This window comes from Physeter macrocephalus, chromosome 12 (genome assembly GCF_002837175.3).
Source record: "Physeter macrocephalus isolate SW-GA chromosome 12, ASM283717v5, whole genome shotgun sequence".
In the NCBI taxonomy this organism is placed as follows: domain Eukaryota; kingdom Metazoa; phylum Chordata; class Mammalia; order Artiodactyla; family Physeteridae; genus Physeter; species Physeter macrocephalus.
Window position 1 is genome coordinate 55,381,664 of NC_041225.1, and position 19,126 is coordinate 55,400,789.

Sequence of the window (19,126 nt, forward strand, 5' to 3'; positions counted from 1 at the left end):
GCCCCAAACTGGAAACAACTCAGATATCCTTCAATGGATGACTGCTTTAAAAAAAAACAACAACTGTGGTACATCCATATGACGGAATACTACTCAGCAATAAAAAAAGAATACACTACTGATACCCACAACAACCTGGATGAATCTCCAGAGAGTCATGTTGAGTGGAAAAAACCAATCCCTAAAAGTTACATACTGTGTGATTCCATTTATATACCATTCTGAAACTACAAAATTATAGAAATGGTGAACAAATTAGTGGTTGCCTGGGACTAAGGAGGGGGTGAGGGTGAGAGGGAAGTGTGTGTGGCTATAAAGGGGCAACAAGAGGGATCCTCGTGGTGAGGGAAATGTACTGCATCTTGACTGTATCACTGTCAGTGTCCTGGTAATAGGATTGCATTATAGTTTTCAAGATGTTACCTTTGGGAGAAACTGAGGAAAGGGCACATGGGATCTCTCAGTATTATTTCTTACAAGTGCATGTGAATCAATAATTGTCTTAAAAAGCATTTCTTATGTCACACTCTTTTTTGTAACAAACACTTGATACTGAGAATAACATATCCAAACCTTCAAGAATCCCCAAATATCAGAAAATGGATGTACACCTACAGGCCTGCTCCCATATCACACTTCCTCTGGAATCACAGGTCCACTGGAACATCTTCAGTTCACCTCACTACATTTTCAACTTTTGCTGGAGTTTTACCCTTCCCTTTACGTTTATTTCCACAGAGCCATCCTTATTTCCCAGAGTCACTGCACCCAAGGACGAATCAAGAGCCATGGATCTGCTCCAGGGGGCAGCAGATGCCAGGTCTTGGGATGCTCAAATCTTGGCAGAAAAATGCCAAGTTGCTGCAAGCATTAGTGAGGACCTTAGTGCCAAATCTGGAGATGTCTAGGGCATGCCACGCCACTTTCTTTTTTCTGCATGAAAAAGAGGGGTCATTAATATCTATTCAGAAGTGCCAAAAACATATATGATGGCAGAGAGCAATTATTCTAAAGTGAAGATAATGAAGGCCTTCTGTTTATGGCATGATTCTCTCAATCGGAAGTTTGACTATTTCAGGGTAGTGCTACATCCTAGACCTTCATCTCACACCATTCAACCTGCAAGTTAAACATTAATCACACCCCGCTGAAAGCTCCTTACATTTATGTAAGGTGTTGTCTTAGTCAGCTCGGGCTGCTAGAACAAAAATACCATAGACTTGCCATATTATCCACAAGAGAAATGTATTTCTCACAGTTCTAGAGACTGGAATTCCAAGATCACGGTGCCAGCATGGTTTGGTTCCAGTGAGAGCCCATTTCCTGGGTTATAAACAGCTGTCTTCTCACTGTAGCTTCACGTGGTAGAAGAGGCTAGAAAGCTCTCTGGGGTCTCTTTTATAAGGGCACTAATCTCAGCCGCTTTCTAGATATTTATTTTTATACGAGAAAAACCAGGATCTGTGCCTTGCTGCTGTCAGAACCTCACCATAGCATCCAGAGGGGTGATACTTGCTGGTGGCAACAGGGAAAAAAGTGAATGATTCTCCCCCCAACTCACACTGACTGGGGGTGGGGTTCTCAGCAGGAGCAGGCTCAGAAAGACTGCTTAGCGGGCACCGGGGCAGCTGTTCATGGGGCCCCATGGCTGTTTCTGAAGGCCCTCTGAGCACCTCCCCAGCTGAAGTCCCAGCTGGACGCCAGAGCTATTTTCTTAACCCTAACAAGATCTGTCATTAAACGTTACCGGAGCCTGACTTTGCCTCTTTCCCTCCCGGCCTTGCTAGTGGAGGTCAAAGGTCACATCATCCTTCCACACAGGCTCCTGGGAATCCGGCTTTTGTTTGCCAGACCTCACAGTGATGATGAGCAAGCATCTTGGTCCTTGGAAGACACACAAGAAACCAGCGAACCATGGTCTTTAACGAACGGGGCCCCTCCAAAGCCAGCCGGTAACAACCACTTATGATATTTACAGCTTTCTGTCCGTGCAGATTAAACATAGGGAACGAAAAATGGAACTCTTTTGTCTGGTAAACTTACGTCATTCCTTGTTAAGACAAATTGCGAACAAACCTAGATTTTGTTGGGAAACAACTTTTGCTTCTAAAGACAGTCTTGGATGATGATGGGAGTGTTTCTGGGGACAAGGACATCCCGTACAATATTATTCTTAAGTGACAGTGTTTTCTGATAATTTCATAAACGCTTTAGCTGTATTGTTTTCTAGCAACAGACTATATTTTGGCCAAGAGCAATATTTCTTACTCGTTCACTGGCAATTATTGTTGAAACAGATACCTTGTGGGTGCATTCCTCAGCAGAGAAACACCACCAAAGCAACAAGAGCTTGGCAGCCTGAGTTATCACTTTTTGTTTGAATTATGGACATTTTTCTAAAGATAAATCAGCACTTTGGGTGCTGAGGTCGAGGAAAGTGTTCAGTTTACTGTCTTTTCAATCTGAGAATCATGGAATTAAGGGCAATGGATTTTGGCAGAGAAACTTTTTTTTTTCAAAGAAAGCATATGTGTAATCCCAATATGTCAATTTAAACCCAGAAATGCTTTGATTCAAACCAAGTAGGAGACTAGAGCTCACCTGATCAGCAACCCTACTCCTCATGCCCACCCTAGCCCACTGCCCCCACCAATGGGGTCCCCCAAAGAGGCTCTGTAGAGTATGGCTTGAAAACCACAGGTCTGTCAAATGTGCCTGCACTGGTTGCTAGAAGACCTTGATGCCTAATAGACCTCTGCAAAGCTGTGTGAGCTTGGGGAAGCTCCATGGTCTCACTGTGTCTGGCTTTCTCATCTGGTAAATATGGGGCTGAAATAGATTTGGAATAGAGAGGAAAATCTGCCCATAAGCCCATGGCACCCCACCACTGCCCATAGGGTTGTTTCATATTTTTCTTTTTTTTTTTTTTTTTTGGCCACAGCGATCGAACCCATGCCCCCTGCAGTGAAAGCACGGAGTCCCAACCACTGGACCGCCACAGAAGTCCCTTAATGGTTGTTTCTTAAAATAACTTTATATAAGTCACCCATTGAAAGAATTAATGGAGTCTGAGTGTGGACAATTTGAGATTTAAAAACGCTGGTGGGGGTTGGGGGCAGATTTTGGGGGAAGGTTAGGCTACCTTTTCATGGTTTTTACCTCAAAGATTCTTACCAGGTTCGCACAGTGAAAATTGGAGGACAATTCCCTCCTGTTTCCAGCAGAGGGAGGAGGGAAGTAACCATTTTTAATTATACCAGGGGAAAAGTAACCCTTGTGACGTAAGTCCAGAGCATTCTCCATAAGTAAGACCTGTACTCTAACAGAAACTGACCTAAGAGGGCTTCCCTCATGACGCAGTAGTTAAGAATCTGCCTGCCAATGCAGGGGACATGGGCTCGAGCCCTGGTCCGGGAAGATCCCACATGCCATGCAGCAACTAAGCCCATGCGCCACAACTACTGAGCCTGCACTCTAGAGCCCGTGAGCCACAACTACTGAGCCCACGTGCCACAACTACTGAAGCCCACGTGCCTAGAGCCCATGCTCCGCAACAAGAGAAGCCACCACAATGAGAAGCCCATGCGCTGCAACAAAGAGTAGCCCCACACACAACTAGAGAAAGCCCACATGCAGTGATGAAGACCCAATGCAGCCAAAAATAAATAAAAATAAAAAAGAAATTAATTTTTTGAAAAAAGAAATCAACCTAAGAAAAGGGAAATTAGCCACCTCTAACCCCCTCTAGTCTTCTTGTCTCATATAAGGAGAGGGAGAAGGCTAAGGAACATTTCTGAAGACCACAGCCCAGGGACTCAGGCCCACTAAAAACCTGACATTTAATCATAAAATTATAAAACACCTCCCCCCACCCACATCCAATCACTACACCAGCAGGGCTCCACTACAATTACAGTGGCATACAACCAAGAGCTGCAAGACACAGATTCTATTTAAGAAGTGTTTAGGGAGACATAAAAACAACACGAGAAGGAAAAAAATAAACAAGGAAACTAGAAGAAAATGGAGCCTCTGTCACCTACAGCAGCAGAAGACATTAAACATAGCACAGTTCATGCTAAAAACCTAATTATCTCAGTTTCTTTACCCAATATATCATGTCCAGCTTTCAGCAAAAAAAGGAGATGACATTCTAGAAAGCAAGGAAAAACATAGTCTGAAGAGACAAAAGAAGCATAAGAGACTCAGGCATAACATAGTTTCTGGAATTATCAGATAGGGAGTTTAAAACAGCTATGATTAATGTGTTAAGGACTCTCAAGGAAAATGAGACAACATGCAAGAACAGATGGGTAATGTAAACAGAGCAATGGAAACTCTAAAAGGAATCAGTGAGCTGGAAGATATGTCATCTCTAAAAAGAAATGCAAAGAGAAAGAATGATTTTTTTAAATGGAACAGAATATCAAGGAACTGTGGAACAAGTACAAAAGGTAGAACAAATGTGAAGTGGAAATACTAGAAGAGTAAGAAAGAGAGAAAGGAACAGAAGATATATTTGAAGTAATAATGGCTGAAAAAGTCTGACAATTAATGACAGACACCAAACCACAGATCCAGAGAGGCTCAGAGAATACCAAGGAGAATAAATACCCCAAAAATCTATATCGAACTACAGAAAGCCAAAGAGAAAAAAAATTTTTAAGAAAAAAAGAAACCTGATCTGTAGAAGATCAAAGATAAAAATTACACTGGACTTCTCTTCAGAATACATGCAAGCAAGAAGAGAATGGAGTGAAATATTTAAAGTATTGAAGGAAAAGCCATCAACCTAGAGTTCTGTATCCAGTGAAATTATCACTGGATATACAAAGAACACATAAAACTCAACAATAAGAAATGAACAACCCAATTTAAAAATAGGCAAAATATCTGAACACACCCCTCACTAAATAAAAATACAGACTTTAAATAAGTACATCAAAAGATGACATCATATATCATTAGGGAATTGCAAATTAAAACAACAGTGAGCTACTAATACACATCTATTAGAATGGTTAAAAACAAAACAAAACCAAAAAAACTGACAGTACCAAATGTTCCACACTAATGCAAGATGTTAATAATAGGGCAACTGTTTTGGTGGGGAGGGACTGCATATGGGGACTCTCTGTATTATCTGCCCAATTTCTGTGTAAATTGAAAACTGTTCTAAAAACTGAAGTCTCCTAATTTTTGAAAAACCAGTACAGGGTAAATTGAGGATGTATGGAAGATTCACAGAGTAAAAGAATGACAAAGATCAAACGGGTCCAGAGCTAGAAGAGACCTTAGGATTGGTCATTCTTTCATCACATATTTATTGGACACTTACAGAGTGTCACTCTCTGTGTGAGGCACGGCAAGTACAATGAGAACAAGACGGCCCCATCGCAGTAGAGTACTAAGTGAACAAGGTCAAATTATCCCACTTTTGATACGTGTGTGTGTGTGTGTGTGTGTGTGTGTGTGTGTGTGTATGTGTCAGGGGTGGAGGAGAACTTTGAGAGGATGGTCACTAAGACATTAACAGTAGTTATTTCTGGATGGGCTTTATTTCCTTTTACTGGTTCATATCATTTCATAGTGTTTCTATGATACGCATGCTTTGCGGTTGTAATAAGAAAATAAAATAATAAAAGTAATTTTTATTTTATTCTAAAGATGCCACTTTACAGAATACTCCCAGGCAAAGGTGAATTTGGAGCCAGGATTGTGAAAACATACGAATTGGAGTGGGGTCAGTGGGTGGGTGGAGAAAGGTCATTTCTTGCAGGGAAAATACACAGCGAGAGCCCTGGGTACTGCACAGAATTGTCTTTGGTGGCCCCAGAGGACAAGCCCAGTGGCTTCTGCAGTGGATTTCACTCAGTGGCAGCAACCCTGGACCACCACTAACCACAGCCAGCTTTGTGATCCTGAGAGTTTTTAACACTTGCTAATTTCCACTGAGTTTCCTCTACCCGTGTTTTCCAAAGGGTGTTTCACAGAAAACTAGTCCCCCAGGTATCAGGAGGTGGATTTCCATTGTTAGATGCTTTTGATAAATGCTAGATCGAACAAAGAAGAGCACAATTATTGAGAGCAGAACCTATCGAAGCCCTTTTTATTCTATGATACAATATGTAACTCCAAAACAGAGTATACAGTATTTCCCAAATTTATTTGAGAAAAAAATCACCCTCTCTACTTTGTTTGTGTGGGTGGGGGCAAGAGAATTTTACGGAATGGGTGTCATCATTTGTTACACGCTTTGAGAAGTGTTACTCTGCCATACCTCACAACAGTGATTCATGCGCCATGATTTATCTTCTTTGTCACTATATCCCCTAGTACCTTCAGCACCAAGCACAGCAGCTAGTACCCAGAAGACTCTCAAATATTTGTTAAGTGAATGGAAGAACTTCATTAAGAAAAACTGACTTAACAAAACTCTACACCTTCTGTTTCCCTTCCAGATTTTACTTACATTTCCCTACAGAGACCATCCCAACTTGAGCAGTCCACATAGGCGTGGAAGAATTAAAAATCTAGACCCTTTCACCAGGACTGTCTTTCCCAAGGGTTTCTGTCACTGACAAATGAAATTCTCTTCCCAGCTGAGAGTTAGGGACAAATCAAGGAAGATGGGTCTGTGGTTCATCTTACTGCTCCCCCTTCAACAAATTCAACTTGTTTCACAAGAGTCAGCTGGGAATGGCCTCCAAAGAAAACAACCAGTTGGATTATATGAATGCGTGACTGTCAGAGCAATAAAGCCTTGCTCTTTCCCCTTCTCCTTCAAAAGTTTAGCAAGGACACGCTTTCCCCACATAGCCTGCATAGCCTCATAACAGCTGTCCCAGAGGATGGATTGCATGTGGATTACAACTAATTGGGGTCAAGAAGAGATTGCCTACAGTTTTGCCCGGAGCTCTTCTTGGGCTGAGAAAGTGTGTGCTCCCTCAGATATTTTCCTACCCTCTATGGTACTAGTTCCTACCTTCTACGGATTTCTGTCATTGAACAACTAAGAAGTTATTAATTTCATTTCTTCTAAGGACTGAAGGAGCTCCTTAGTCCCTCAAAATACAGAGGAAAAATCTGTTCAGCCAAAATTCAAGCCTAAATTTAAAATCCAAATATTTGAAGTGATCATAATGTCCACATGCTACAAAATACAACTTTCTTTTAAAAAGAAAATCCTGGTGATTGTACTATTTTACGTAGAATGCTGTTCAGTCTAGAGCCATTTCAAACTCTCAAAGCTTTATACATGCAAGGAAAGCAAACTGAAAGTGAAAGTCACTCAGTTTACTCTTATTTCTAAGATTAGTTTCAACCTCTCTGGTTTTCAACACTCACGCCAGTGTCCAGACTACTAGAGGCAGCCACAGCAAGGGATTTCCTCAGTCACATAGAGAACCTGGAATAAATTACTCTGGAGGAATGGGTGCCATTTCTAAGTTTGCGGTCGGCTCCACTGTATTTAAAGTAAAGGTTATTAGTCACTAATGCTGCACAGACTTCCTAAATACTCTGTATTGCCAATGGCAGAGCCAGATGTGAACCATATCAGGAGAGACATGCATGACAGCGCTTTCCTAAATGCCCGTGATGAATTATAACTTGCAAAGGGGAAAATTGCAGCTGTGTGGTGCCAGGGTAATTTCCTCCAAATACCACTCCCATCAGGTCATTTTCTCATCAGGGAGAGCTAGGGCTCTCTTTTGTGTGAAATCTAAAGGCTGGTATTAAAGACCTCAGTCGCCTGCCTTCCCTACCTTGAGACCAGCGAGAAGGATCCCTACGCCCCAGGACGACCTCTTTATTCTCCTCCTATATACTTCGCTTGGGTGGCTCCCTCTGGAATCCATAGCTCCGATGTCCATCAAAACCTGGCTCAAACCTCATTGATGTCAAGGCGCCTTCCCTATCCAGCCCGTCTCCGTGCTGATCCTTCTCCTGTATTTGGCATTCCCTGTAGTTTTCTGCAAGTCGTCATTATGACTATTGGTGGAGCCACTGGAAAGCTTAGCATGGACTATGTGCCCCCTTAAGGCAAGCGTGTGGAACGGACTCCCTGGTGTGCATTTTCTGCACTTCCTCCTACTACCTTCACTGTAAGCCTCACCCTTGATTCTGCTTTGCTTTTTCATCACTTCTAAGTTGTTACTTTGCTTTCATTTATCTGTTTTATGTGGTAGCTTCGATCTTTTCTGGATCAAAGCAGAGTGTCAACGTGATGATTTGGACCTTATTAGCATGTGCTTTTCCCTTAGTACATGTGCTCTTCCCTTAGTACATGTGCTCTTGGAGGGTCTTACCTCCCACTACTTCATATGCTCCTCCGAGGAAAAAATTATCTCAGAAGCAAGTTATCATCTTCTGTTCTAGATTTTTTTGTTTGTTTTTTTGTTTGTTTTCTAAACATGTTAAACACGAGGTTTATTTTAAGTACGAGTCCACTATGTGCTATACTGACAATAGATACAGGGCCAGAATAAGTTTGTAAACATTCATACACGTGTAAAAAAGACTACAACTTACACATACTTTACTTGATTGAAGCCTTATTGGTACATAAAATGCTTTCTATAGTTGATCTCAGCTTTGTTCACACAGAAGTGAGTTGTATCTGGGTTTTCTGTGCTCAAGACTGCTCAATTGCTGCTGCTGCCGCTGTTGTTTTGTTTTCTTTCAGGATCAAGGTGGGTACTTTCATATAAGTCTTCATAAAGACTCTGGCAAGTCTTTCCTGGATTCGTAGCTTTGCATAATTATACCTACAATGGAACCAGCGTCCTAAAGTCACCAAGACAAATCCTCCTACTCCAACGTCACATGACCTAACTCTACCTTCCCCGTCTGGGGCTCCCCGGGCTCCAGCGCAGCCGCCACGGGGATAGTCAGCGCCTCCGCCTCGCCCCGGCACCGCAGCTCTGTTCTAGTTTTTTGAAACTAACATTTTTTTTTGTTCTTCCTTTGATTAAAATATTATATGTACAAGATCCTTTAAATATATTATCTGAACCCAGAATTATCATCTTTTGTTTATACCCGAAGAACCACGCAATCAGGAAAATTAAATGGTTGGCCCAAGGTCACCCAGCTAATAAAGACCCAAGACTTTAAACCCAGGTCTGCCTGACCCCATATCCCTTGGCTCTGCATGCCCTGAAACTTCCTAGCCCCGCAATAGGCACTCCGTGCTCTGTACTAATTGATCTTTGAAGTACCACCAGGAAAGCATGGTCTAGAAGGCAAAGCTATGGGAAGTTGAACTTGTAAAACTGAGTTGTAAAACAAATTGGCTTCATAAAAAGACTGAAGAGACCCTAAGCAGGTCTCTCTGGGAAAGACAAGTCAGACCTATGAAGGTAACCAACATGTAGGCTGTGGGGTGAACATAATACTGAAAGAGATACCATGTGCTGATGTCCAGGTTTGGATACAGAGAAAAGAATGGATGGGGCATACTTGTTTGGGTTTAAGTCCAGGGCAAACTGATCCCACTGTGCAACCATCACAAAATTTCTAGGGTTTCAATGAGGGTAACCTTGGGGGTTATCTCCTGAGGGGGTCTGACAAAATGGGATAGACAGACTTTTTACATCTGAAGACAGAATACAGAATCTTTGTTCACTGAGAGCCTTCACATATGTTATCTTCTCTATAACACTTTCCCTAGCTCCTCCTCTGTTTCATGTTTATATAATATTTACCACATGGTATTATACCAATGTGTCTGCGTCTGTCTTCCCCACTAGACCATCAGCTATTCAAGGACCATAATATAATCTTCTGGAAACCTCATACATATGCACTTCTCCCCAAACTAATCTAATGATTGGATACAATTCCTATAAAAAAAAGTCAAATAGAATTGTTGAGGAATTTGACCAATAATTCTCAAATTTATGTGGAGAAGCCAAGATCTAAGAGTAAACAAGGCACTCCTGAAGAAGAATATCAAGACTTATTACAAAGCTGAAGTAATGAAGACAGTGTTTGCTGGCACAGATATAGACAAACTGCTCACTGGAATAGACTAGAGAACCCAGAAACAGCGACAGAAAGAGGAGATGGAGGTGGGTGCTTGAGATATGATGGAGAAGGCACTGCAGATCACTAAGGAAACAACGAGTTCTTCAGTAAATGGTACAGGATCCACTGGTTACTATATGGAAAAAAAAAACAAAAACCTGTAATCAGATCCTGCTTCATACCATACAGAAAAATCAAATCCTGGTGGGCCTTCAGACTCAGCTGTAAAAGGCAAAACTCTAAAATATTTGAAGAAAATGTAGGAGAGTATCTTTAGGACCTCACGGTGGCAGAGATTTCGTAAGCAAAACATGAAAGTACAAACTACAAAAGAAAAAAAATTATAAATTTGGCCTCTTTCAAATTAAGAACTTCTGTTTCACAATAGGTCCGTGATGAAAGTGATCAGAAAAGCCACAAACCAGGAAAAGATATTTGCAATATGCATAACCAATAAAACATATGTAAAGAGGATTTCTTTTAATCTTCAAAGTCCAATAATTAAATGAATAAATACAAAGCCAACAGCCCAGTAGAAAAATGGGCAAAAGACAGGAACAGGTAGTTCACAGAGTAGTAAACTTGAGTCGTCCATAAATACATCAAAGAACACTCAATCTCATTAGTAATCAGGGAGACAAATTAAGACACCAGTGAGATACCACGTTTCGCCCACTGGATTGGCAAAAATTAAGTCGGACACTGTCAAAATCTTGGAGAGGGTGTGAGTCAATCGGAATTTTTATACACTGTTGACAGGAGTCTAAACTAGACCAACTCCTTTGGAAAACATAAATTGAACGTTCACATACTTTACAGCCTAGTAATTCTACCCTAGAGAAACTCTTGCACACGTGCCTAAGGTTCATTTGATTCTACTTCTTTCTCAGTATAAACTCTAGAGAAGCTTTTGCACAGCATTTATGTATAGGAACATTCACAGCAACATTGTAATAACAACCAGACAACCCTTGTCCAAAGTAGCTGGAGAATGAGAACAATTATTTATTCATACTTGTGCAATAAAATGTTACACACCATAGAGAAAATAATGAACTCCTTGCCATATGGACGCACCTTAGAAACATTAATACTGAGTGAAAAAAAGCAAGTGAAAAGAAGACTGGATATGGTATAGTATGATACCATTTTTATAAAGCAAGCAAAATTAAATAGTATATTATTTGATGTTGTATACATATGGGCTTACTTACTTTTTAAAACCAGGGGTTTATAGAAATAAAATTCAGAACGCTGGTCACTCCTTGGGGTAGGCAGGGCGTGGTACAGGAAAGGAGCCCACAAGCTGAAGCAATGGTATTGGCTGTGAACTCTAAGGCCCACAGATCTTCCTGTTGCTGTTCTCGTTCATCATTACCTGTGTGATAGTTACATTCTTTTGCCAATATCAACTATGACATAATAATTATAAAAGGAAAAATCAGGTGGCCAGGCTTTTCTGAGAACACGGAAACAAGATTCTTCCAGTAACTGATGATTTTGCTGGTGCCCACAGGCTTGCCAACATCTAACATTAGAGGTGGACAGGGCAGCGAGGTCATCTAGGCCCATCACTAACTTTACAGATGAGGAAACGGAGGCTCAGCAACCATAGGCGACTGTTCCGTGATCACCTAGCACAGGCAGGAGCCACATCCAGCTCTTCTGACACTTCCTGCCTTGCACCAAGCCCCCAGGCCATTCCTTTGGTCTGATGGATAATAAAAAGAAAAGGAAGCTCTAATCTTCTTTATCTTTGCCTCTCTAAGACCTGAAACAAGGCCTGACAATTTGTTGACTCTCAAAATATCTGTTCACTGGTTATTACGGAACTCTTGATGGATTGTCCACAAGGTGTCTCTCAAGTGGTAAAAGGTAATTCTCTCTCCTGGTTCAAGAGCTTCAAACCAAAAAAAAAAAATTCCTGGAAGCAAAACAGAAGAAACTCTCAGTCCTGTCATTAGCAGGCATTCCCAGAACTCACATGTGTGGGCACACGGGAGGAGGCATCTGAGGGAAGGGAGGCCAGAGATCTCAGCAGTAGCCATGGATGGATTTCCCAGCTGGTCCCAGCAGGCCAGCCTCGCGTGACTGACTTCTGTAGGTTGAGGTGTGGATTTCAGAAGAAAGAAGCCAAGCCCTGTGAATGTGTCTTTGTTGCCTCAGAGGCGAGGAGTTGCCAGGGTCTGTGGTTTGGCTGCGGAATGAGGAGTGGAAGCACTTTCTCTTCCATTAGATCTGCAATAACAGCCTGGCTGATCCCAGGCATGTAAGCTCCTGGCAAGGCAAGCGGTTTCCATCTTACTTCACTGATGGCTTCCCTGAACCTCGGGTTTCCCCAGTCCCAGAAGTCTGAGTGGTGAAAATCCCCTCAGGTATCATCATCATTATACTTTTTTGGTGGGGGAAAGGTTTATTGAATACGCACCTTTTATTCATTCACTTAAAATATTGTTGGAACCCTACTCTGTTCTATATGTTTTAAACGTTCATTTGTTAATATGATTACAACCCCAAATTGATTTTATCCACACATTACAGATGAAAAGGCTGAAGCCATGTGAGTTTTGATAAGAAGTCCGCAGTTGCAGAGTTGAATCAGTTACTCTTGCTGTGGAATAAACTGCCCCGAAATACAGAGTGTTAAGATAACAGAAACACGTTAAGCTTAAAATTCTGTGCATAAACAATTTAGGATGGTTTCGCAGTGTTGGCTAAGTTATGTTGTACATTGGTGGTCAGCTCTGGGTTGGTTAGGCAAGAAGCTGGATGGTTGACTGGCTGGTAACTGGAGTCCCTCGGGTCTCCTCCACAAGATCGCTTATCTTCCAGGAGACTGACGTGGCCTTGTTTTCACTGTGGATGCAAGAATCCAAAAGCAAATCAGCCTAATTCAAGTATCATTATTCTTCCTCCCCTGGTTTTTCCAGACCTTTCCTATCACCAGAAGGCTGAGCCAGGATCCTCGTTTGTGGGGACTTGGCAGCCTCCTTGTCTAACTCAGCAAAGGCTCTTAAAGGCTCTAACTTCCCGTGAATTTTATTTGGTCACTTATACCTGTTTACATTTCAGCAACTTTTGTCATTGCAGCATATTTCCCCCGATCTTTTGTATCTCTACCTTGGACTCTTGATTACTCTTGAAATTAATTCCAAAATGTTTTGTCATAATTGTTTAAAATAGACTCTATTTTTTTAGAGAAGTTTTAGGTCCACAGCAAAATCGAGTGGAAAGTACAGAGAGTTCCCTTATACCCCCTGCACTCACACATGCGTGGCCTCCCCACTGTCAACATCCCCAACCAGAGTGGTACATTTGTTACAGTTGATGAACCCACCCCAACGCATCATTATCACTCAACGTCCTTAGTGTACATTAGGGGTCACTGTTGGTGTCGTACATTCTATGTGTTTTGACAAATGAAGGATGGCATGTATCCACCATAATAGTATCACACAGAATAGTTCCACCACCCTAGAAATCCACTGTGCTCCATCTATTTATCCCTCCCTCCTCACTAGCCCCTGGCAACCACAGATCTATTTTTTACTCTCACCATAGTTCTGCATTTTCCAGAATATCATAGTTGGAATCATACAATATGTAGCCTTTGCAGATTGACTTCTTTCACTAAGTAATAATATGCATTTAAGGTTCCTCTAAATCTCTTCATAGCTTAATTGTCCATTTCCTTTTAGCACTGAATAACATTCCATTGTTGGGATGTACCACATCCATTCACCTACTGAAGGATGTCTTCATTGCTCCCAAGTTTTGGCAATTATGAAAAAATCTTCTATAAACATCAGTGTGCAGGTTTTTGTGTAGACATGCATTTTCAACTCATTTGGGTAAATACCAAGGAGCACAATTGCTGAATCGTGTGAAACTGCCAAACTGTCTTCCAAAGTGGCTGTACCTAACTGAGTCACTTTGCTGTAGAGCAGAAATTAGCACAACATTGTAGATCAACTATACTTCAAAAAAAAAAAAACATGGCTGTACCACTTTGCATTCCCATCAGTAATGAATGAGAGTTCCTTTTGCTCCACACCCTGGTCAGGATTCTGTACTGTCAGTGTTTTGAATTTTGGCCATTCTAATGAGTGTGTAATGTTGTTTTAATGTCATGATTTTATCAGCTAGACTGTAACATTTTTCTGGAGCTTGTACTTTCCTTGATATTTGTTTTTCCTGTTCCTTTCCTTCTTTCCTCTTATAATATCTTTGTACATTCCAAGATGTTATGGTGGTTCCTTTTAAATTTCTTTTTATAGAAGCAGGTGATATTTTCCTGTATTAGATTTTTTCTTTCTTATATATGTTACTTGCCTGTGTTAGTCCACCATTTACACGGAAAATGGTGACATGGAAGGAAGGGGAGAGATAAGGCACTTCCATAGTTCTTTTCCTTTCAGTCCTTCCTTACTCATCAGGAAGTTGAGAGTGTAGGTAGAATGTGTGCATATCAGAAGTAAAGTGGGGTACTTCCCTGGTGGCGCAATGGTTAAGAATCCACCTGCCAATGCAGGGGACACGGGTTCGAGCCCTGGTCCGGGAAGATCCCACAAGCCACAGAGCAACTAAGCCCGTGTGCCACAACTACTGAGCCTGCACTCTAGGGCCCGTGAGCCACAATTACTGAAGTCCACGTGCCTAGAGCCCGTGTTCCACAACAAAGGAAGCCACTGCAATGAGAAGCCCACGCACCGCAACAAAGAGTAGTCCCTGCTCGCCACAACTAGAGAATGCCCGCGTGCAGCAACGAAGACCCAATGCAGCCAAAAATAAATAAATAAATAGATAGATAAATAAATTTATTTTAAAAAAAAGAAGAAGTAAAGTGAAAAGAGCTGAGCTCATTGTGTGCAGTGTTTCTACCGTTCTGGTAAAGACCAAATATATCTGCATGCGTGAGCTACAAAATATGAATTGTGTAATTTCAGTGATTGTGCATATAAGTTAAATGCTCTTATATTTAATAACTTAAAACAGGCATTGCACAATATAAGGATGAATGGTAAAATTCACGCTAATAATATTAAATTTTAACTTTACTTACAAAAACATTAACTAGTAAATAAAAAAATCATAAGTCGAAAGAGAACACAGGAGAAAGGAAAAGCTTTATATTTTAGGACCTTTAATGGCACTTTTCCCCTGATTTTTGAACAAGGGTCTTGCATTTTCACTTGGCACTTGGCCCAACAAATTAGGTGGCCAGCCCTGCACAGGTTAGTGCTGAAAAGACCCTACAGATTATCTAGCTCAATCCCTTCACTGGACAAGGAAGATGAGGCCCAGAGAAGTGAAGCGACATCTTGCTCAGGAAATGTAAAGGGAAGGGTAGGTTGGGAGGAACTTCATCCATCTTCAGACCTTGAGGAGTGAGCTAGGGGTTTATTGAAACACGCTAAATCCAGAGGGACCCACATCTCCCGATCTGTCCTTGTCCAGATTTCCTGGCGCCCACCGGCTCCCATGATGATCCAAGGGTTCCCAGAGCCAGCCTTGTCTCCAGGGTTCAAGGGCAGTGGAGCCAAGCTCCCAGCATTCTTTGCAGCTCTGCATATTTTGGCCACATTCTGACCATCCTTGATTCCCCTGCTAGGCATCACTCCCACACATTTAACGGCCAGACAATATCTTACACCACCAATTGTGTCCCGCCAGCCCTGGGCACCTGGGGACTTTCAACAGACATGTGTTCTGTTCTTGAGAATGTTAGGCTTCTAGTAAGTCCCTAAGGCTTTTAAAAGTTTGGGAAATGCTGTATAGCACAAGGAACTCTTCTCAATACTCTGTAAAGAACTATATGGGAAAAGAAGCTTAAAAAAGAGTGGATATATGTATATTTATAACTGCTTCACTTTGCTGTACAGCAGAAACTAACACAACATTGTAAATCAACTATACTCCAATAAATTTTTTTAACATCTTTATTGGAGTATAATTGCTTTACAATGGTGTGTTAGTTTCTGCTGTATAACAAAGTGAATCAGCTAGGCATATACATATATCCCCATATCTCCTCCCTCTTGCATCTCCCTCCCACCCTCCCTATCCCAACCCTCTAGGTGGTCACAAAGCACCGAGCTGATCTCCCTGTGCTATGTGGCTGCTTCCCACTAGTTATCAATAAATTTTTTAAATAAAATAAAATGGATACTTAAAAAAAAGTTTGGGAAATGAATTGTTCAAGGTGGGGTTTAGGGGAGAACAGGGAGTCCTGATGCAGTGTCCTGAATCTTCCTCCCTTGGACAAATGTCTTCTTTTCTATGAAGAAAAAACAGTAGGGGAATGAAGAAAGTGGTAGGAGGACTGAATTGGGAAAGATGTGATGTCTTTTCCTGTTTTTCTGGTAAAATCCTTGTTGTGAGGTTTGGAAATGCTGATTTTGAAAGATTTAACAATTACTTTGCTGGCAACTGATTGAATAACACATGTAACAGGAGTCTTTTATCAGATGTCATGTCATATGATATTCCAGCCGGCACCACATACACACACACACACACACACACACACACACACACACATTTTGTTTTCACTTCTACAGGGAATAAGAAAAAAATGGACACTTTTTCTCAAATTACAGTGAGATATTTTTACCCTCCCCTACATCCCTAGAGCCCACGTCATTCCCAAAACACAGCAATGTTTGAAAGGACACCATGTACCATTTCATTCCTTTGGGCGGAAACATGATTTTGAACTCCACCCGGCCTTCCCTCCACCTTCATTAAAACTCTAGAAGTACATTTTCTTCGAATGATATGTTTTCTGGGATTTCTTGATGTTGCCTGAAAACTATTTCTTTCAAAACGTTTTGGCCCAGGCCATGGCTAGCATGCAGTGACAAGACCGATTCGGACAGGGGTTGTGTAGAAGGGAAAGGGGCCTCCTCAGGGGCCACCACACCCTCTCTCAGCTTTCAGGCTGCTCATACTTTTTTGGGGAACGTCCTTTCCAGCCACCACCAGCCACAGGGTTTACAAACAAGCTCACAGCCTCTGGCTTCCATGCTGTGGGGATAGCTTCAGGCTCCACCCCTGACCCTCTGGCCCTGCCTGGATCGCACCTCTCCCACGCAGCCCTCCCACCAGACCCTTTGCTTTGGTCGGGCTCTTTCTGTCCACCGGCTCCTGTGTGCTGGACTTCAGGATTCTCATTCACTTCCTGAGCTTCCTCACCAGGACTCAGAATTCAGTCCTCCCGCCCAGTTCTCCGCATGCTCTTGCAAGAACCAGTTCAAGGGAAGTCCCTGGCTGTCCAGTAATTAGGACTCGGCGCTTTCACTGAAGGGGGCCCAGGTTCGATCCTGGTTGGGGAACTAATATCCCGAAAGCCGCCCAGCATGGCCAAAAAAAAAAAAAAAAGAACCAGTTCAAATGCAATGGCCCCTCCAGGCCTCCCTCATTGCTCCCAGAACCATCCTAGAGCATCTGAGCAAGGCCAGGATTCTAGCAATTATCTTCGCCTCATCTTTGCTTCTCCCACTCAGGAACAAGGACATATTTTTCTATGCCTCCCCGTCCACCCCAATGCCTAGCTCAGAATATGTATGTAGGTGCTCAATAAAGACTAGCTGTACACTACCAAATGTAAAATAGATAGCTAGTGGGAAGCAGCTGCATAGCACGGGGAGATCAGCTCGGTGCTCTGTGACCACCTAGAGGGGTGGGATAGGGAGGGTGGGAGGGAGATGCAACAGGGAGGAGATATGGGGATATATGTATATGCATAGCTGATTCACTTTGTTATACAGCAGAAAGTAACACACCATTGTAAAGCAATTATACTCCAATAAAGATGTTTAAAAAATAAATATAAAAAAGATAAAATAAAATTAAAAAAAAAGATTAGCTGTACAAATTAAAAGTTCTCCACTGCAAGCGCAGAGTTCTTTAACATACCTGCACAAAAACTCAGTAAACATGCGTGGTGGGAACTTCGATTTCAGTTCGATAAATGTCTCTCAGTTGTGTTCTCAAACGCACCCACCCACTCCCCCCGACGCCCCCCTGGCATCACTGCAAAGGCCATCAGGGAGGTTGTCACACCCCTGAGATCTGAAAAGTCACGTGGGCTGCTCTGCCCAGCTGTAGGGCACTCAGGGCTGCTGCTGAGCTTTGAACAAATCCTGGGATTATTTATAATTGAACATCAGTCTCGGCGAGCCTTCAGAGCCATGAAGGAGTTTATTATTCTCCACCCCACATGCTTCCCTCTGTCCTCTGGCCTCCCCCTCCGGCCTGACATCCTGCCACACTCACAGCAGGCTCTCCGGCTTGCGGGGGCCTCAGGGCACCTGGGCTGGCCAGCGGCCACCTTCCCGCCGGACTGTTCCAGGAGTCCGGAATCGCAGACCACCCGGAACGCCCACACATACCCTTCCGACTGGGATGGAGCATCCAAGGATGAGAATGGCCAGCTGAGGCGGAAACTCCACAAGACTGACTTACTCCAGGCTTATCTCAGCGGGGGCCTGCAGAGTCGGGACAGAAATGGACGCCGCTGGGAGGGCCTGGGTGGGAGCTCGGTCCTGTCCCCAGCCACGTGACCACCTCCCTCCGCATCCCCTGGGCCTGGGCCTACCCCGCCCGTGAACATAGCAAGCTCTTAGGCCTCTAACGTGAATCATGTCCAGGCCAGGGGACTAGGAAAGTGAAACCATAAAGAACATTAGCCCTGGAGAGGCAGGTAAAGATCCTCTAAGAGGGTGAACCTAAAACTATTCTAGCAGCAGAGCCCTTTCTTCAAAAGAATCTTACCAGAAAACCCAATGAGCAAAACGGATGAAACCCCAGGAAGAAAAGCCCTCTGCTTTCGCATCTATGGAGCCAAGGTGTTTTGATTTTATCTCCCTTCCATCTTGACCAGCTGGGGCCCCTGACATCTCGGAGCCCACCTACGGTGTGCCCTCAGAGACTCTAAAGCCAGGCCAGCAGGCAGCCTTCTCTTGCCCGTGCAGGAATGGTGTTTATGGAAAGCTGTAGAAGATGGGCACATTGATGAAAGCGTTAGAATGTTCTCTCTTGAGAGTGGTAGAAGCCCAGTACAAACAAGCTTAATTAAGATGCGGCTTCGGGCTTC

General features: G+C 42.7%; 1 long non-coding RNA gene across 1 annotated transcript in view; it reads right to left on the reverse strand.

Annotated features, from left to right (window-relative positions):
• LOC129392640 (uncharacterized) overlaps positions 1–19,126 on the reverse strand; it is a 126,535-nt gene extending 107,409 nt beyond the window's left edge. Inside the window, exons 1-2 of the long non-coding RNA XR_008618878.1 lie at positions 18,805–19,126; positions 11,244–12,885 (exon numbers count right to left, since the gene is read on the reverse strand). This is a non-coding gene — a long non-coding RNA (uncharacterized lncRNA). The remainder of the gene's footprint in view (positions 1–11,243; positions 12,886–18,804) is intronic.